Raw genomic sequence first — 21498 nt, forward strand, 5'->3', positions numbered from 1 at the left:
TTCACTATTGTGTGTGCCCTGTGATTCAGATGCTAGCGGATTAGCAGAACAAAGCAGGGCATTTTGATGGAGTCATATTAAAATGGCATAGCGAATTATGAGAACACTGCTTTTTATTACTTAATAACGTTCTCAAAAGAAATCCTTGAAGTATCCCTGACCCTGTGCCTAAGCCTTGCCCTGTTCCTCAGCCTGTGAACCTCATCAAAATATCCCTGGCATCAAAATGGCAAAGTCACAATAACACGAGCCCTTTGCAGAATGGCAAGGCTTTTATTTCTATAGAACTGGGTTTGGATTCCAGGCTCAGTTGCTCACTTATCCCTTAGCTGTGTGGCCTTGGGAATGAGGCTCTTCAGCCTTAGTTTCCTCACCTATAAAAGTAAATTACAGTCCTGACACTGAACATAATAAGCTTAGCAATGAAATGTGCAAAGGGCCAATGCATGCTTCATCACATATAGAAAGGAAATAAAGTATAAGGGAGTTTAATGGTCCCCAAAGAACTTCCTAAAAGAAAATCATCTGTGCTTCACTAAAAAGTTTTTAAATCATGATTTGTAGGTGGGGAGGGTCTTGGGTTTCAGAAAGGCCGATGGCCCCAAGACTGGGAAGAGGTCATGGGCTCAAGAGGGAAGGAAAAGCAGAGATCAGACAGTCAGACAGTCTGAACGCGTACCGAACAACTTATCGGATGTACAAAGAGTAGGGGATGTTTATGAAAAACAAGCCCCCGTGTCTCACTCGCTCCTATCCCAAGATCAGAGCCTTGTTTCTGAGTCAGAGCTGAAAACCAGCCTTTAGAAGTGTTATTGCTCACCAGGGGCATGTACTAGGATGATACAGCAACATTGCTTTTGAGCTCTGTGGCATTGTGACCTCATCTGGCTTAGAGGAATCTCAGAAAGACTCATTTGTGGCTTTAAGTAGTGACCAAATTGGCTAAAAGTCCCAAAGATAAAACATGTTTGACATGTTGCTTCAGGAGGAAGTTTGGAACACTTGGTGAACTTCTTGAGAAATAAGGTAATCTTGTGAAGTTGGGTCATCTGGTTGCCGAATTCCTGAGATCCAGCGAAGAGAGTATGGGGGTGTGTATGTGGGGGGAGGATGGGTTGAAACTGGTTGGATGATGATGATGATGATTTCTCGAGAATCACAAAGAGAAAGAATGCATTCAGGTTCTAGAAAACTGTCCATATTCTCAATTTTGGAATGGCCCTCTACCTCTAAAAGAAAGCTTTACCTGGAAAATTATCTCACTTTCAATTTTCATTCTTTTGAAAAAGTAAGTGGGCACCCACAAGATACTACAAGCTATTGGAGGCGTTCAGTATATCAAATCAGGTAAGACACAGCCATTCCTGGATTGAGTTGACAGTCTTATGAGGATAAACTCATAGACAGCTCATGGTACAATCTAATGTGTTGGGTGCCATTTCAGAAAATTGAGCAAAGTACTGAGGATCACAGAGGACAGATCAGTCAACTCTGCCTGTGATATTCACAAACAAAGTCTTCATAGAAGAGGTAATATACTACTTCTGGTTTCTTATAATAAAGGTAATTTAGACATAAGCAGGGGAGAGATTTTAGTCAGGTGCAAAGCGTGTACAAAGAACACATAGTCAGAAACTGATATGGCATAGAGTCATGGGCCTAATACAGACTGGAATTTGACAAGAAGGCTGTGATGGCAGGATCTTAAACTGCAGGGTAGAGCGACAGGAGGGAGTGAGTCTACAAAGACACTTGGAGGCTAGCATTCATGCTAAGCTAGAGTGTTTGGATTTTATCTATAAATTCCAAGAAGGCCAAGAAGAGTTTTTGTTGTTTTGTTTGGTTTTCTTTATTAACCTGCCATGGGACATCATGGTTTTGTTTTTAGTCATACACATTCAGTGGAAGAAAGATGTTTAATCAACTGCACTCAGGAGACTCTCTTAAAGTTAATGGTCTGGTCTTGGAAGAAGGGATAAACACCACCGTTAGAAGAAGTTGGAGGTAAGTCCTCACACTGAGGTGGAACAGTATACACGAATGAGAGATCAGATGTAAGGATGTTGTTGAGACGAGCTAGAAGGAGGTCTTTTTTTTTTTTTTTAATTTTTTTTTTAAATTTTTTTTTTCAACGTTTATTTATTTTTGGGACAGAGAGAGACAGAGCATGAACGGGGGAGGGGCAGAGAGAGAGGGAGACACAGAATCGGAAACAGGCTCCAGGCTCTGAGCCATCAGCCCAGAGCCTGACGCGGGGCTCGAACTCACGGACCGCGAGATCGTGACCTGGCTGAAGTCGGACGCCCAACCGACTGCGCCACCCAGGCGCCCCTAGAAGGAGGTCTTGATGATGGCAGCAAGATTTAATTTTGAAGGCGGGCTAAAAGACAGCACCATAAATCGATATGAAAAATAACCTCATTCTTCATTATACACATGTTCTCTTGACATGTTTTTGCTCATACAAGTGGAGGAGAGTGTGTGCACCTATTTTTTTTTTTTTTATGTGGGCAAAGATGTTTTGCTTTAAGAAGATGAGATGGGGTCTGGTTGCAGCCTACTCGTAAGTGTAGGACATCACACGTGCCAGAGATGATCACCAAAATTCATGATCTCTTCTTTCTGGGCACATGGCTGGATTCCATGTCCTAGCTTCCATTACAGTAACATGTGGCCCTGTGGTTGAGTGCTAGCCCCTGGAATGTGGGCAGAAGTGACATATACTGATTTCAAGCTTGACCCATAAACTTCAGGGAGCAGTCCTCCGTGCTCTGTTTCCTCCTCTGGCTGGCTGGAATGGAGACAGCTTCCATGGCATTAATCAAAGCTACAAGGTGAAGATAACAGAGTCTCCAAGAGCTTAGGTCCTCAAGTGACTTTGCAGAGGCTTTTCACCTCCTCGGTATTGTTACACGACTAAAAACATAAGCATAAGTTGAGGTCTGTTCGTTACAGAGATTACTCTACCCTATTACATCAAATTGTCACATTGATTTGTTAATTTAATGAATATCTGTTGAATATTAATCATGCACCCAGCACTATATTGGGTGCTGGTGATGGAGTGAAGAACAAAGTATATGAACTGTCTTGCTGTCACAGAGCTTACGGCCCAGGATGTGAACCCCAATTTAATATGTTTCAGCTCAGTGTGCCTCAATGTACTATTTTATTACATCAAAGTATACTTTTTATATTTAAAAATCCCCCTTCACATAATATTGATTTTTTTTGACTGAGAGATGCACACGTGCAAGTGGGGTGGGCAGAGGAGGGGGGAATTCCAAGCAGTCTCCACGCCCAGAGCAGAGCCTGAGCCCCACGACCTGAGCTGAAATGAAGAGTCAGACAATGCTTCACCGACTGAGCCACCCAGACGCCCCTCCCCTAACACTGATTTTTAAAAACATGATGAGTGCTATTAGTGGTTTGAGATGATTTTCGTAAATAATCAAGAACCAGCAAGGTATAGAGACAGCTGATGTGTAAGCTCTTTCCAAGTTTCTAGTCACTTTAGAAATTTTATATTTTATTAGTGTCATGGCAGAGTTTACAGTTATCTACGTGGTATGATTTATGCTACCAATATCACCAGCTTAATGCTTGAGCTGACTTTTTCATTAATAGAAAACATGTTCCTTTGACATTAATAACAGTGAGAATTAATAGGCATTTATATGAACTTCTGCTTCTGAGAAAAGGTTTTTAAGCTGAGTGTGTGTATATATTAGTACAGAACAGGTCTGGGGAGGGGGGTAGACGGGGTAGGGAAGTAGCCCCTGATGGATTCCAGGTTGCATGGGTTCTGCTTGAGTTGCCCATCAGAAATTCAGGAGGTTCTGTGTCTGGTAGACAGCTGGGTTCCTGACTCGGGGGGTCTATTTGTAGGTTGGAGAAAAGAAACTAGTGGTGAGGAGCAGACTGAAAACACAAAGAGAGGGACTGATACATGGGGCTGCAGGCTTCTTTCTTACCTGGGAGAAAGGTCCCAGGAGTTGCTTGGTTCCTCTGGACACTCTCTTCAACACTCCGTGAGTTCAGATACACACTTCACACTTAACACAACATACACTTCTTGTGATGAGCACTGAGTAATGCACAGAACTGTCAAGTGGGTCAGGAGTCCAGGCACAGCCGAAGCGGGTCTTCTTCTCAGGGTCTCATACGGCCACAGTCAAGGTGTTGGCTGAGACTGCAACCTTATCCAAGACAGCTTCTCTTCTGAGCTCAGGGGCTGTGGGCAGAATGCAGCTTCTGATTAGGTCAGGCTCACCCAGGATAATCTCTTCTGATCAGCTTAGGGGCCTTAATCACATCTGTAATATCCCTTCACCCTTGCCATAGAGTGTAACCTAATCGTGAAAGTAGGAGTGATTACCTATCCACAGGCCTGCCCACACTGAAGGGGAGGTGATTACACAGAGTATGCTTATCAGGAGTTGAGACTCTTGGAGGTTATCTTAGAATTCAGCCCACTACAGGGCCATGGATATATTCATTTATAGAGCAAGTATTTCTTGAGCACCTAGTATTTGACAAAGTGTTCTTACGGTATCTTTGAAGACAATAAATTCTTTTTTTTTTTAATCTGAGAGAGAGAGAGAGAGAGAGAGAGAGAGAGAGGGAACAAGCAGGGGAGGTACAGAGGAAGACAGAGGGAGGGAACCTCAGGCAGGCTCCCCTCTCAGTGTGGAGCCTGATGTGGGGCTCGATCTCCAGACCCTGGGCTCATGACCTGAGCCAAAATCAAGAGGTGGACACTCAAATGACTGAACCACCCAGGTGCACTGACAATAAATATTTTTTAAAAAATAGAGCAGAATCAACAGGATTTGGACTGCCAGAAGTTAGCGTGGCAAGTGTCTGTTTCAAGTGAGGTGTTAAGGTTTGGTTTCATGGAGAAAGAAACATCTAGCACAAGACCCCTTATAATAACCACAGTTCTCCCTTTACCTACACCCAGAGGTCTTCAGATGTTGTCTCAATTTATTTTCCCTTAATCCTTAATCTTTATTTTTGTAGGACTAATGAGGTAAATTAAAAATCCCTACATTGGATTTTATTACATGTAAGTTAAGACTCCACACACTGGGGTGAGCCAGAAGGCAAAAATCTCCTAAGCCCAAAGAAACCAGGGAAACCCGCTGCTGTTTCAAAGGGGTTCAAAAGGCAGAAATCTGTTGTTCAAAAAGGAATCCAGCAAGCTCACATTTGGTCCCATCACTGAATCGGGAGGACACTGGGCCTGCCCAGAGCACACAGTTCACTGGTTCACCAATTTCACTCATCCCATGCAATATACAGAGAATTTGTTATACGTTAGGCTTCACAATAAGCATGAAGATTTCAAAGATAAGTAAGGTACAATCTCTGATTTTGAAGAATTTATATAGAGTGAGACACAGAATCATGTACAGATAGTTCCAGTTATGGCATCCTGTCAGGAGCATCAACAGCTACTTGCTACAGAGACAAAACACTCTCCCTGGGGTATCTTAGCAGAAAAGTGGAACCAAAACCCTTAACAATTTCTAGATGAGCTCTCTAAAATGTGGCCTGAGATGATTTTGACAGATGTATAGTATTCTACAGGCCCAGGGTGGGGCTGGTGAAATAATCACATTTACCCACAAATGGCTCCCTTGGGCTGAGCCTGGGAGAAGAAATGGTAAGCCAGTGTTGTGACTTGACCAGAGACCCCAGGAGGGAAGAGCAACAGAGTGTTCAGTATTGAAAAGTCGGCGTTTGTCTAACTGGAAAACACAACAGTACCACAGACCCTGCTACTAGGAAGCTAGGGAAACAGTAGCCTCATCAACTGTCTCGAGCGTGTTCTGTCATAGCCCTTGTGCGAGAACTGGACTGTCCACAGTCTTGTCTGCTCTGGATCTTAACGCATCAGTCCCTGAAGATTGGCATGGCCGATGATGCTGTATCTATGCGGGGACCAGGCTGCTCAAGGGCCCTTGTATTTGCTGGCTATTGCAAGGGGACAAACCATCCTGAAATACAGTGGCTTGAAACAACAGTCATCTGTTCACCCCACAGTTCTGCTGATTGGGCTCACTTGGGCAGTCTTCCTGTCTCGGCCAGGCTTGGCTGGTCTCACCTGGGGTTCTTCACAGGCTAGCAGTCAGCTGGTGGGTCAGCTGGGCTGGTGCTTTATGACAGCCTTGTCTGGGACACCAGGGCTGACTTAGGCCTCTCCACACAAGGTCTCCCCTCCCAGGCTTATCTGCAAAATGGTCAAAGGTTTGTTAAGAGCAACAAGAGAGAGATAAGGACTCATTTTTGCTATATTAATGACACTGATGACTTTGGTGCCAATTTTCTTTTTTTTTTTTTTAATGTTTATTTTTGAGAGAGACAGAGTGTGAGTGGGGGAGAGGGAGACACAGAATCTGAAACTGGCTCCAGTCTCTGGGACGTCAGCACAGAGCCCAATGTGGGGTTCAAACTTGGGAACTGCGAGATCATGACCTGAGCCAAAGTCAGATGCTTAACTGACTGAGCCACCCAGGCGCCCCCAGTTAGTCAATTTTCTATATAACAGCTCCTTGACCTGGGTTAATGCAGAAGTGACATTTCACCTCACCATTTCCTAAAAGCTAAGCGCAATCCAGGGACATACTTATTTTGTTTTTCCAAATGTAGGAGACATAGGAAAGATTAAAACTCCAGGTCAGAGAGCAATTCGTCTGACATTCTTTTTGAGCAGCCTGCTGCCAGTGATGTTTACAAAGCACATTGGACTGGACACGGGGGTAAAGCTACATGGTGCTAGCCCACGAAGATGTCAGCCTGAAGGTGAAGGGGGCCTGGAGTTTGCCCAGCTGAGAGGAAGGGGTTTTCCTCACACACAGCTGTGTGACCAGTAACCTGCTCAGATGGCTCCAGAAGTCCCTCCCTTTAGCTTTCCCTCTGCCTGACTCTTCCCACCCTCCCCCATTAGCCCTTGTGAGATTTAGTAATACAAGCTAAGCGATCATTCTCACAGAAAGGTAAACCTCCATCAAGGTCACGGGTCATTCTTCCAATGCTCTGGATTATCCTGAGATCAATGAGAATTCACTGTATATAAGTTCTGGTAGTTTCAGGGAGCTACTAAATTATGCCCCCTTTCCCTGTGAAGTGAACATATTTTATTCACCAGAAAATACCATCCAGATGTCATTGTGTTTGACAGTAATTGGTTCAACAGTATCTACCGAATACCCTTGCACCAGGCACTGTGCTGTGAGGTGGGAGCACAGGCATGGTCCTGGCCTCACGGAATTGCGGGGGAGGGGGGGGTGTCTCACAGAAGATGCACTGAGCAAGCATTAAAACTACCACGATTGTTAGGAAAAACTGTAAGCTGTCCTGAGAACATAAAACGGGGGGATCGCGATTCCTCTCAGGGAATCAGGGCGAGTTTCCCCAAGGAATAGCTGTTTCATGTGAGAGCTGAGGGGTAAGTAAGAATTTGTCAGGTTAAAGGGGTGGTGGAAATGGGAGACTACGTGCCCCGCAGAAGAAGGAACGTGGTATGAGTGCCCAGAATCAAGGCATTCAAACAACTGGAAGAAACCTCGCTGGAAGGAAAAGAAGGCTAGGAAAGCAGCACATAGGGATGCGTGCCCATAAACCACATTAAAGTTCTTATTTCTAGTTACTGTCGTTGTTGTTGTTATTAGTGGTAGTAGTATTAAATCCTTCCTTCATCATTTACGAGTAAGTTTCTTTTCAAAGAATTTTTTTTAATGCTATTTCTAATACCATTTGGGTCTGTCCATCTGTCTATCTTCAGATACACCTACTTCTCTGTCCCTTGGCCGGTCTGTGTCCCCTCAGTGTGGCCTCCTCTATGTAGTTCTTGACAATGCTGTCTTCCCGGCCTTGGGAATATCTTGAGAGCAGGATCCTGGGAAACCTCACCCCTACACTCAATTTGTAGTCTCTTTGGGCAGGTTTCAATCCCTACAACTACTTTTCCCTCTAGGCTATTTGAATTAATGGTGAAAGTAAATTTTCATGAGACACTAAATGAATGTTTTACTCCTATGTAAACACCTAGAATTTAGAGCATTCTAGTAAAAAGCAAGGGGAAACCGAGCTAAGCTAAAGAGACCCCTCTCGTCGGCTTGCACTATTCGTTCCCGTTAAACTCTGAAATGTGTGTTACTTCCCATGGCCACCACCCTCTCCTCCTGGGGAGAGGTATCTATAAATGAAAGAAATCAGGGGAAGACTTCCAAGATGGTTTTCATTTTCCAAGGCATTGGGCTGGCTTCTTGTTAGTATTCTGGAGGCTGCTATATCAAGTAATAGACCCTGGTATTTACTAAAGAGCCTTAGGTGGTGGAAACTACCTGGGCTCAGAGGCCTTGGGTTCAAGTTCTCGTGCTCTTGGTTGCGGGATTGTGGCGTCTCTGTGCTACAGCATTTCCATTTACAAGACAGCTCCTTGTAGCCCTAAAATCATAGCTATTCACAAGCTCACATACACTTACTACCTTCTGTGTTGAAGATTCTGTGCTACTAGGTGTTGAGTATTCTAATTCACTTTGTTGGCAAATAATCAACGCCAGTTTAAAGTCCACACTTAGAGTCACTTCACGGCATGACATGTTCATCTCTGTCAGGATTGGTTAAAAAGTTCTACGTCTAAAGAATGTGCACTTCAGTGCCATGGAATAAGACAGAGTAGGGACTTTGCTTTTCCTTCTGACTTGAATCAGCTTTGGCCTGTTTTTTATTAAGGTGTGAAAGATTGATGCCGGCCACTTAATTTACCTCAGATGGTGCAATCCAGTTTGTACCAGTGGATGACCTCCACTTGGAAGATACAGGATTTTTTAGAAAATAATACCAACTGGAAGAGAACAGAAGGAAGGCAAGAAATTTCTCTTTTGTCTTTATTGTGTCCAAGTGAAAATTCGGCCAAACGATAACCATTATTTACCACAGAGCTACTGTGGTTTTTATCCCTCCAAAATGTCACTTGATTATCTTGATACAGCACAATGCTACTTTATTGTCTTGCTACAAGGCAGGGTCCCTGCCCTAATCACAATAGAGAAACATATTTGATCAGCCTCTTTTTCAAGCTGCACTTCCTATAAAGCAGCTACTGAATTATCTGAAACTGACATGAAGCCATCAGCCAAATAATGCAATAATGCACTAAAAAAATATTTCCTGAAAATAAAAGGTCATCATTGACATTTAAGAGATGGTGGGAACATGAAGGCTTGGGTACATTCTCTAATGTGTACAGGGTGGGTGTGGTGAGAAGAGGGGTTGATTCTTGAAATAAAATCAACTGCTATCAACAACTCTGAGTCACCAGCAAAAACAAATGACATGTTTTCTGTGATCCTTGCAACATCTCGTAAATTGACCCTAATCAACAGAAAGACCGGGTGTTGTACAGGGTATTCCCTAATTTCTTCTTTTATTTAGCAGACGTTTATGGGAACTCTCTACTGTGGCAGGAACAACGGCTGCTGCTCAGGGCTGGGCAGGCAAATGTGACTAAGAACTCAGCTCCACAAAGAGCCTGGAAGATCTAGAAGTTTCTTACAACAGCGTGAGATATGTGATAAGACCTTATGTACATATGTGCTTGGCCTGGGAGTCAAAAAGCAGTAAAAGGTTATCTCTCGGAGTGCCAGAGGTATTTATGATAATAAGTATCATAGCTAACCAGAAGCTTCCCTTAAAGGCACAACCCAGAAATTGCAAGAATGGCTTTCTCTCATAGCCCATTGGCCTCAACTTACTCTGACTGCAAAGGGTGCTGGGACATAAAGTCTCCAGCTGAACAGCCATTGCCCCTTAAAACACTGGAGTTTCTATTACCAAGAGGAGCAAAAGGGAATGACAGTTCTAAAGGGGGAACAGTGGGCAATTTCTGCACCCATCATTTTTATTCCGAGCTTTCTTGAGATACAATTGACATACGACACTGTATTAGTTTAAGGTATACAACGTAAGCACCTGACATATTCAAAAATATTCAGTATATATTGCATATGTACAATATGATCACCACAATAAGTCTAGATGGCACCCATCACCTCACATAGTTACAATTTTTTTCTTGTGATGAGAACTTTTAAGATCTTCTCTGTTGGCAACTTTAGATGATACGCTACAGTGTTGTTAACTGCAGTCGCTGTGCTGTATATCAATCCCCAGGACTTCTTTATCTTATAACTGGGAGTTTGTACCTTTTGATCATCTTTACCCATTTCACCCACCTCCCACCTGCCTCTGGTGACGACCAATCTGTTAAGTATTTGAAGGGATGGCTGAGAGAATCACTTAGAACCTCAGGAATGGAAGCAAATCCAGGGGTCATCTGATAGCCTCTCTGGGGATATTTGGACTTTCTCTTCAGTATTCCCATCCGCCTCTCCCCCAGCACACTCAGGGGGTCACCTACCTGTTTGGGCACTGGCAGGGATGTGGCTTGTTTGCAATACTGCTCTTCCCGGCACATTAACTGAAAAGAAATGAGCCCTACCATTAGAAGCTATCGTCACCCTGTTTATATCATCAGTTCTCAGAAGCTGGATCTTAAAAATGAGAAGTGTAATGGGATTAACGCATCAGCTAATGTAATGGGCTCCTTGAGTCAAAACTAAAAGCCATTTAGGAGAAGCACATGAAAGCCATCCATCTAGTAAGGAAAATGTCTCTTCTGAATCCTCAGCAAAATTGGGATTAGAGGGGGACCGCTAAGCTGTAGGGGGTACACCCTTTAGAGGTTTCTTTCTAGACAAGAATTGTGGAATGGGCTCTGCCATGTCCCTGGTTTACTGATCTTCATAATGAGCACTAGAGACAGAACCCTAAGTGACTGCTGAGCCCCCATCCATTGACCTTGACTATCCTCAAAGGAGATACATGGAACAGAAGACACTAAGTAGCCGAGTTCCTTACATCTTTTGCAGACCTTCCCTCTCCAGAAAAATAGGAGCAAGAAGCTTGAAGGCAAGATATGCTCCTTAAAAAACAAACAAACAAAAAACTTTGCTATTTGCATATACGCTGGTGAATCCTTTAATGAAAGCAATTTGACATTCTAAGGTGTTTTCTCTAATGGCACACATGCACTTCTGTTTCTGATAGGCTGGAAAGTAGGGTATTATCAGAAGATCTGGCACAATGTTGGGTGGATTGTGTGCATAGTTTTAATTGAATTCTCATTTTATTTTTAACTTCCAGAACAGATGGAGTCTGGGGACCAAAATAATCCCACTCTTCCATAAGTCCTTGAAAATGAGTGGCTGTGATCCCATCCATCATTTGATCGGCATTTATATAGATCACCTACTCTATGCCTCGTGTCTGGGCTGCAAAGGAGAGCTATTTTTGTTGCAATAGTCCTGTTGTGGGATTAGCGCTTTAAAGGTTTCAGCGATGGTCACTGCTGGAGCAGAAATGGGTAAATTACAAGTAGGTACAGGAACAGGATGTGACCATCAGGTGGAGGAGGAGGCTCGCAGGACAGTGAACAACCAGCTGGCTGTGGCTGGCTAACTAAGGCCGCTGAAGCGACTCAATGAGCTCGGTAAAGAACACCAAGGTCCATCAGTGATACTGCTCCAGGAAGCCATAAGGAGGAGCTGCTGACAGAATGCCTCGTGTCGGCCATCCCTGCTGAAGGGACAGAGAAGGCTGTAGGTAGAAGACGGGGCTCCAAAGAGCAGGTGGGCACAGAACTGAGATGATGGACCCAAAATTATTTAATCTGAGCATCAGCTTATAGACCAGAGAGATATAACAAAGAGATAGCAAGTAACGAGGAACCTTCTAGCAGGAATCAGATATTCTGCAAGTATTTATTGGCACCTGTCCGGCTGGCAAGGAAAGGGGTTGTAAAACCACAGGAATATTTATGGGGCTGACACGGGATAAACCCTCTCCTCTGGCTCAAGCTCGCTCTAGGAATACCTCCTGGGCCAGGAAATGACCCGGGAACAGGAGGAATGTACCAGCCTGGGGCTGTTGAAGATCCTCCAATCTCATTCTTGCAAACTGGGTGACAAATCGTGCCGCCCTCTGGCCTCTGCCCTCTTGTCCTACCCAGGCTGTGCAGCAAGAGCACACAGACCTTCTCCTCTGACATCACTGTCCTCCCCCTCCTTGTCACACCTCGGCCGGAGGCCCACTCTACCAGACAGGCTAGCCACAGGCAGCTCTGGGGGTCCTAGCCATCCAACAGCTGCCCTCTCCTGGGGCAAGTGACTTGGCTTGGGCATGACTTCAGGCCATTTTCTGAACAAACACTCCCTCAGCACCCTGTGCCGGGTACTGCTTGCTTTAAGCACCTTACAACATTAACTCACTTCAAGGGTACACTTATCTCGATGAGGACAGAGAAAAGTACAGAATTATGGGACCGTTATATTGTCCCCCTGAAACTACTATAACACTGTGTTAATTATACTTGAATAAAAATATCAAAAAAGAAAACCCCTCTCTGCAATAGGTCATTTTGTTATTTCCTTTTGACAAATGAGGCAACTGAAGCACAGTGAGGTTAAATAGATTGCCTAAGCTGGGCGTGAGCTTCTAGAGTGGGTGCTCAGCCTCAGAGATCCTGGCAGCCCCCCCCCCCCAGCCGCCCAAGGAGGCAGCACAGTCCCGCCACCAAGCCTTCCGGGGGACAGAGTAGGCTGTTAGGTCATCTGTTAGGTCAGCACTGTCTCCGAAATCCACGCACTCCTGCATGAGAAGGGTTCCCCATCTTTCTCTCTGATCAGGACCAACTTTCCCTCTCGTTCTTCCTCCCTTACCTCCCCTGAAAATGAGATTTTTGCTCATGATTATTATTTGGGGTGGGGGATCCCAGGGAGCAGAAAATTGTCATAGGAACAGCAAGTGGTCTGCCCTGTGTTTCAGGAGGGAAAAGAGGTCGGTGCTGCCTTGTCTTAGATAACGTTTTAGATCTGGCTCTCGGGGGGTGCTGACAGATGGGCCCAAGATGCTTGCTTGATGTGACACTGTTTTGTTTCTCCCTGAAAAGTATTCAGTTAAGCTCTGCTTGGAAGGGAGGATCTGTCCTTTCCCCCCCCCCCCCCCCGCCCCGGGGCAATCCACAGGACAAAATCGTCAGCAACGTGTCTTGTGGCCTGAGCTGTTTGTCCGGTATAACCCCTGCAAACTGGGGGTGAGGGTGTGGAGGTGGGGGACGTGTGCTTCAACAGAACCAGCCACACACACTCACACATCCCGACACCCTCATCCCCCTCCCGGCCCGCCTTGGAGACAGCGTTCTGGGGAGCAGCCATAGACACCACTTCCTTTCGTCAACCATCCACCTCAAGGGCCTGCCAGCCCGTGGCCAAGTCCCACCCAGCAGAGGTGCTCCCTCCTCCTGTGGACCACCTTTAGCTACAGAAACACTGAGAAGAAATAGAAAATTTAAAACTAAATCCGTGCTTTCTTTTTATACCCTGGGTCTGATCAAATGCCTAGGCACAGCACCCTTCTCATTGAATCTATACACAAGGAAGGCATTTGGGACACGAGATGTATTATATCCTATTTAGAGCAAACCTACAAAGGGCAGAGAAAGGGGAGGGGAGCTGATTCTTCTAAATCAGCTTGTCTGTCTCTTATTCCTACTAATTTGGGAGATTACAGGAGGCAGCAGGTCACCCACTGCTGAATTCCCGGGTCCTGGTGCCTGGTAAGCACTTGGTCAATATTCACTGAAAGACAATGGCCTGACTTTCAATATGAGTAACCAAGGGAGTCCACTAGTTTCCCAGCACAACAGCCTGATCCATTCTTTCCTTTTCCAAACTTCCTTCTCAAGAAGCAGCTCAGAACTACCTGAGCTGTGGTACCTCTCAGGCTGTGTACATGGATTACCCCTGGGGCCCAGAAGGAACCACAAGGCAGGGACGACATCATGGCAGCAAATCACCAATCCAGGGCAAGGACACACCGAGAAACCGCAGCCACCAAATTGACTCCCTAAGTAAAGATATATTCAGAGTTGAGAGGCCAGGTCCAAGTCAAAGTCACAAACAGGAGACACAAAGTAGTTCTTCCATCCCAGGGCACAGAATTCAAACTGAGATGGGGAGCCTGAGCAAAATCCAGAGGTCTGCAAGGAAAACTGAACGTGCCCCAAATTAATCTTAGTATGTCAAACACATTCGAAACTGATCTCATCCACTCCCCTCTTGAAGCTTTGTTCTCATCCTCAGAATCCCCCATTTCTGTGGAACCTCACGCATTCAATTCCTTGCAGGAGAAGCCAGGGAACATCCCTGATTCCTCACTACGTTCCAGAGATTTTACCTGTTAAATGTTTCTGGGATCTGCCCTTCCTTCGACACCTGCTAAATGCTTCTGGGTTGCGTCCGACCTCTGTACTTGCTTCTGTGATTCATGCCCTAGTTAGAGACGATTTCTCTCCTCTGGGTTACATTACCACCTGTCCTCCGGGCCTGGCCCTCCCAACGCCTCTTTCTCTAGACAGAATGATCTTTCCAAAACACCCATCTTCCCCAGTCACTTAAATAGAACCCAATCACACAGAGAATTGGATTTAATTAGCGTGCCCTACAACGGCTCTGTGGCACTAACCTCCAGCCTCCTCTCCCATCCTCATTCTTGATGCTCCAATAATGCGATGATCCGTGGTCCCCACACCAGCTCGTCTGTTCGTGCTCCCATGACTTCTCTCTTGCTGTCTCTCTGCCCAACTTCTCACCTTCTTTTAAACAGTTCTGTGGCTTCAATTTTTTTCTTTACTAAATTATTAAAAGGTCTGCTTTTAAAAAAAAATCAGTCAACTGCTATTTCTGGTAAAATGCTACACTTTGTATCCCCAAAACCTGGGTGATGCAGAACAGCTAGAAACACTGAGTGAAAACTTTCTTTTTCTTTCTTTCTTCTTTTTCTTTGCCATAAGGTAAAATTATTATTTGGGAAAAATTTAGAAACATTTACACAGCAGAGCATATCTATCCTAAATGAAATCACATAAGAAAGAGATTACAAAACAAGAAACAAATGGTTGCAAAATGTCAACTCCCCTCAAGTGATCTGTGAGGTTAGGGCTGACCTCGTAAAACTTTACTGAGTTTAGCCTGGGATATTGTTTTGTTCAGGTTTTTCTGGTGTGTATGTGTGTTATTTAAAAAACTCATCGAAATTTATTAAAGTAAATGCTACATTACTCTGACAGATTTCTAATGACAGCTCCTCACATATGGGAATGGTCTTTGTTGTTTTAAGTCTCCACACAGTCATATCAAACTTCAGTGGTGGTTTGAGCCACAGTGGATCTTTTTTTCCCAAACAAAATATCACACTTACACCATCTGATTCTGTCCAATGAGGTGGAAATACTATGTTCATAAGACTCATATCAGTATTCTTATAAATGTATTATGAGTGTATTCTATATTCTAAAACACTACCTTAGGAAATAAAATTCTGTCAAACTTTAATAAGAACAAATGTAGTATCAGTTAAGTAATAGCAGTGAGACTAAAAGGAGGCTAAGTCAAAATTGCTTATAGAGAGAAAAAGCAGGAAAATGTTCTGCTGACTCCAACCTGTGTGTGAGCCTGGACCCTGTGTCCTCCCAGCTTATGTCCTCCTGAGGACCAGGTGATGCAGGGGCGCCCTGCCTGTCTCAGCCTCTGTCCGGGGCTGCTCGTTCAACAGTACAGGAAAATGGGCCACTCGAAAGAAGCTGGCATATTGTGCAGGGGAGGTCCAGTGAGATGGGTCGAGAGGAAACGGCCGGCCGTGTACTTGATTCCAGCTGCCACACAGGTGACCCCACTCTAATCAGCAGCCCCACCTAGACAGCTCGTAGACAAGGGGCTTCCCTGGACCAGTGAAGTGACCTGTTGTCTCAGAAACATTCATGAGACTGAGGTGGTTATATCTTGGCTCGTCTGTTTTACTTGCAAACTTTGATGGTGACCTTCCTGTTAGCACTCATATCTTTCCAACCGAAATGTTGTTTTCTGGGCCCTGCTCACAGCCAGGAACCTGTTCTAACCAATCCCCCGCCCCCGCAACCGAGGATGGCTCGGCTTGGCTCAGGGCCTGCAACCTAGGACCTTTCCTTCTGCAAGTTAAGCTCCTCTTTTCTGACTGGGCTTACAGTGAGAATTGGGCAACATCTTCTAGGTTACACAGTTGAGTCTGTTCAGTGACCCTGACTGCAGAGGGCTCTCCAAACTTTTCCAAACCCTGAAGACCTACCTAAACTAACTTGTGAGAACACAGTCACTCATGAGAGAAAAGTGCTTTCTGTTTCAGAATGAGTGTTAGCATCAAGGATTCACTTTCTGAGGGCAAGTTTGTGCTTTGACTCTTGGCTACAGACTCAGCCAAAGAATAAAGAGAAATATAAAACTGTTTCAGCATTGGAAGCTCCATCAGCTTTCCAGTTGGGCTGAAGTCAGTGGTTAAATGAGTCTCCTGGAGATCACTTATCTCAGCAGAGGTAGAAATGGGTTTCTTTTCTTAAGTTGGCCATGAGCCTTTGGTGCACTGCTTTTTGAGGCCTATTCTACACTGTGGGCAGCTGGCTTGGGGTCTGGAATCTTGGGGTTCGGGGAGAGATGTAGGTTTGGAAACTGCTTCCTTGTCGCCTCTTCCCTCTACCATATTGTGGAAACATGAGCTCCAAAGTTGAGATCAATGGCAAGAACCCTCTGCACAAGCCGGCAGCTGCTTGGCCCCCTCACAGTGCCACAGGGAGTGCAGATTTGGCAGAAGTTCCCCAGCCCATTGATCTCAGAATCCAAGGGGGCCATTTATGACTTGTCGGGCTGTGTTCTTTCTCCTTCCCTCGGATCTTCAGGCATTTAAAATCCTCGTGAGGCAAATAAAGGGGTATGCGATTGAAACCACCTTCGTGAAAAGCTAATGGGTGCTGTAGGGCCTCTTTCTACCCCAGAGCTCCCAACCACCTTCCTGTCACCCGCCACCCCACTCTGTTCCTTCAGTGAGCATTTATGGGGAGCATATTAGGTACAAGGTGCAATGGTAGGTTCCATGGGAGACACCTCTCTCTCTAGGCCTTCCTGTTCTCCACAGAATCTTCTTTACCACTAATTTCCCCCTTTGGTTAATCTGAAAGCTTCTGCTGAGAGTCGTGCTTTTACACAAAGCCCGAGCGCCCCTGGAGGGTGGCAGAACTCTGTGAAATGTTCCAAGCTGTGCTCAGTAGAAACATTCCATTCAATCTCTCAGTCTTTATCACAAGAACATTACAAGCTGTTCCCATCAAGTGCAGTCCAGCCAGAGTGAACGGAAGCAGCAGTGTGGGGCTTATCAGACACCCCCTGCCTATTGCCTCCATTTGGACTTAGACCTTGAGGGGGTGAACAATGCCACTCTGTCCTCACAGTGGTCTTGGCCATGGCAGCATAGGAGGGGTGCTTCTGTGTTCCTACAAGGTAAAATCTGCCTCACAGTCATGTTCATCCATTTGCTTCAGGGAGGACAACGGTTTTATCAAGAGCTACAGAATGCAAAAATGTGAGAACCAGTGTTCTGTAAGTTATTTGGATTAAATCTCGTAATGGTATCTCTGACTACGTCATTTAGATGACTGTGGCCTCCGTTTCTCATTTAAGCAAAGCCAGAAGTATGACAATACCTGACTTCAAGATATACCACAGGGGCACCTGGGTGGCTCAGTCAGTTAAGTGTCCGACTTCGACTTGGGTCATAATCTTGCTGCTTGTGAGTTCAAGCCCCGCATTGGGCTCTGTGCTGACAGCTCAGAGCCTGGAACCTGCTTCAGATTCTGTGTCCCCCTCTATCTCTGCTCCTCCTCCGCTCACGCACTCTCTCTCTCAAAAATAAATGAACATTAAAATTAGTATATAGATATAGATATAGATATAGATATAGATATAGATAGATATACCACAAAGCTGGGGCACCTGGGCGGCTCAGTCAGTTAAGCATCCGACTTTGGTTCAGGTCATGATCTCACAGTTTGTGAGTTCAAGCCCCTCATTGGGCTCCGCACTGTCAGTGTGGAACCTGCTTGGGATTCTCTCTCTCTCCCTCTCTCTCTCTGCCCCTCCCCCACTTGCTTGCTTGCTCTCTCTCTCTCTCTGAAAATAAACTTAAAAGATATACTATAAGCTGTAATAATCAAAACTATGGTACTGGCACCAAAATGGACATAGCTTAACAGAACAGAATAGAGGATCCAGAAATAAATCCATGATTGTATGGTCAATTAATCTACACCAAAGCAGGCAAGAAAATGTAATGAGGAAAAGACAGTCTCTTCAATAAATGATGCTGGGAAAACTGGACAGCTCCATGCCAAAGAATGAGACTGGCCCACTTTCTAATACCATACACAAAACAAACTCAAAATGGATTAAAGACTTAAGTATGAGACTTGAAACCATAAAACTCCTAGAAGAAGTAATTGACATCAGACATAGAAACATAATATCTGACATCTGAAACATTTTTCTAGATATGTCTCCTCAAGCAGGGAAACAAAAGCAAAATTAAACTATTAGCACTACATCAAAATAAAAAGCACTTTTTGTTTTAATGTTTTTATTTATTTTTGAGACAGAGAGAGACAGAGCATGAGTGGGGAAGGGGCAGAGAGAGAGGGAGACACAGAACCTGAAGCAGGCTCCAGGCTCTGCGCTGTCAGCACGGAGCCTGGCGGGGCTCAAATTCATGGACTGTGAGATCATGACCTGAACTGAAGTCGGACGCTTAACCGACTGAGCCACCCAGGTGCCCCAAAATAAAAAGCTTTTGCACACCAAAGTGAAAACATTAGCATGTTTTAGGAATTCTCTAAGCTTGATGCCTGATACAATATCTGGCACTTTATGCATACTCAAAGAATATGTTTCTTGAATAAATATGTTGATTAGGACATGAAACATGATATATAAGGAGCATAATGCACTTTGGAGGTCACAGCATGAGTTCAAATGTTAGAAATGCCTGAGGGACAACCAGCATAGGTGACCAGCTGACAGCTGGAAATGTGAGTCTACAGGTCAAGAGAAAGACTGGGGTGGGCTCCCCTCTTCCACGAAGGCCATCTATGGTCCAGCCTTCCCAAGCGCAGTGTGATATGCTTGTGCATACATCTTGCAGTTGCTATCTGTGATGATTCTCATTTATCGCCATCTTGAGAGTGTGAGCTCCTTGAGACCAGGGGCTATATTGCGGATCAATTTTATCCCCAGGACTAGGATGGTCCATGGTACAAGGCAGATACTCAAGAATGTTTGTTGACTGAATTATCAAATGAATCCTGAGCATGGTTCTTGGCCCACCCTCTTTCCCTACATCCAAATTTTGAGAAGATCTGTCTATTCTGCTCCTCTCTCTTGGGCCTCATGAAGCTTACTTGAGCTTTGACAATAGCCTCTGATGAGTCCATTTGCTTCCAGTCTTGTCCCTGCTCCCAAATTCATCTTTGACTCCCCCCTCCATATGCCCCCCCCCTCCCCCTACTAAAATGGCCATGCTAAATCAAGATCTGCTTCAGGTAGCTTTGCAGATTAGAAGCCTGGAACAGTTCCTCATTTCTTTTGAGATAAAACCCAACCCCCTCCCTGAGGCATGCAAAGCCCTTTAGAATCTTGCTTCTGCTTATACCCCCTTCACCCCATTTGCCAGGCTCTTGATATCAGGGAAGCTTAGGTTTCTGGCTCAACTACTTATTCACAGAAGTTCAAGGGCAACTTTTTTCATCTGGACAGCAATTCATCAACTACAAAGCGGGTAAGCTACCACTTCCTATTTCTGAGATTATCATGAGGACCAAATTATTAAAAAAACAAAACAAAACAAAGCATGTAAGGTGCTTAGCAGAGTAACTAGTACATAGTGAGGGTTAAATCAATGTTTGCTATTACTTTTATTATTATGGACACCTTTTTAAAAATATTTCTTGCTCACTCTCCTTTGTGCCCATCATAAACTGTTTCTCCTTTCTTCTCTTTGTCTAATTCATTTCTCAAGATGTAAGACTCAATTCATATTTCATTTAATCAAAGAAGCCTTTCTTGAGCCTACCATCTTACATAAAGTTTTATGGATTCTTCAAGAACTATGTGCCTACCTCTATTTATTCCAGTGTTTTATAAGTGGATATTTTAAGTTTATTTATTTATTCTAAGAGAGACAGAGAGAGAGCACAAGTGGGGGAGGGGCAGAGAGAGAGGGGAACAGAGGATCCGAAGCAGGCTCTGCACTGTCAGCACAGAGCCCTATGCGGGGCTTGAACTCACGAACCATGAGATCATGCCCTGAGCTGAAGATGGATGCTTAACCGACTGAGCCATCCAGGCACCCCTATAAGTAGTTTTCTTTATAAACAGTTATTAAATGAATGAAAATTAGTTACTCGTCTCATCTACCTGTTCTACTATACCATGAGACCCTCAAAAGCAAGAGGACATTTCATATAGTGTCTAGCATAAGTATTCAATTAATGCTTTATGTAGGGTAGGGAAGAAGGAAGGAAAGGAGAGAGGAGCGTTTAAGAGAGGTGGGGAATGTGGGGGGGTAGGAGTTCTTTTAACAAATTAATGTTCAATTCTAGAGATGCTGAGATGACTAGCAAACAGATAGGTTTAGGGTCTAGAGCTCAAGAGAAAGACCAGGAGCAGGTACAGACTTGGGAGATGCAGTATAAGGGTGGTTCAAGGCCCAGGAGTGAACACAATAGCCTCGGGAAGATGTCCAGAAGCAGGGGAAGACAAGGAAGGACTGACTCCTGGGATGCACCATATTTCAAGGGCAGGCAAAAGAACGCCCAGCAAAGGAGAATGTGCTTCCCTCCTTGAACCTAGGTATGGTTTCAAGATCCCTCACTTGTGACCTGAATAACTAAGATTTCAGGATGCAGAACATTCCATCTCTCCTTCAAGGGGCGACAAACTAGGTTAAGTAAATGTTATTGAGTCATATGCCAAACAGCTGTGTCCTTCTCCAGTCCAATTTCTCACTGCTGTTCCATAGGAGACTTGGCCAGGTCTCCCCTCTCTCCCCACTTACATGCTCTGTTTCCTTCCTCCTCCTCCACCCCCACTATTCAATCGTGGAGTCTTTGCTTATGCTAATCTTCTCATCTAAACTCTCCTCATTCTTCTCTATTTATCCAAAATCCTTAGCCACCAATGTTTCTCCAAAGATCCACTCCCTCCATGGAGCCTTCCTTGGTCATTCCAGTTCACAGTGACATCCCTGTCCTCTCATGTCTGGATTTGTGGTACCCACACTTACACTGTCTTGTTTGTTGGCTTGGTTGTTCTTTTTTTTTTTTTTTTTTTTTAATTTTTTTTTTCAACGTTTTTTATTTTTTTTTTATTTTTGGGACAGAGAGAGACAGAGCATGAACGGGGGAGGGGCAGAGAGAGAGGGAGACACAGAATCGGAAACAGGCTCCAGGCTCCGAGCCATCAGCCCAGAGCCTGACGCGGGGCTCGAACTCACGATCTCGCGGTCCGTGAGTTCGAG

General features: G+C 44.7%; 2 long non-coding RNA genes across 3 annotated transcripts in view; both read left to right on the forward strand.

The window, feature by feature from the left end:
- Window positions 1-21498, forward strand: part of LOC125910102 (uncharacterized) — a 238765-nt gene that overhangs the window by 143635 nt on the left and 73632 nt on the right. The window lies entirely within an intron of this gene.
- LOC125910093 (uncharacterized) lies at window positions 910-9012 on the forward strand. Of its 2 annotated transcripts, none has more exons than XR_007453855.1 (5): window positions 910-1026; window positions 1290-1347; window positions 1445-1530; window positions 1889-2004; window positions 8743-9012. It is a non-coding gene; the product is annotated as an uncharacterized LOC125910093 (long non-coding RNA). The 2 variants fall into 2 exon arrangements; XR_007453851.1 differs by lacking the exon at window positions 8743-9012 and adding an exon at window positions 2653-2934.

This window comes from Panthera uncia, chromosome D1, assembly GCF_023721935.1.
Source record: "Panthera uncia isolate 11264 chromosome D1, Puncia_PCG_1.0, whole genome shotgun sequence".
NCBI classification, from domain to species: domain Eukaryota; kingdom Metazoa; phylum Chordata; class Mammalia; order Carnivora; family Felidae; genus Panthera; species Panthera uncia.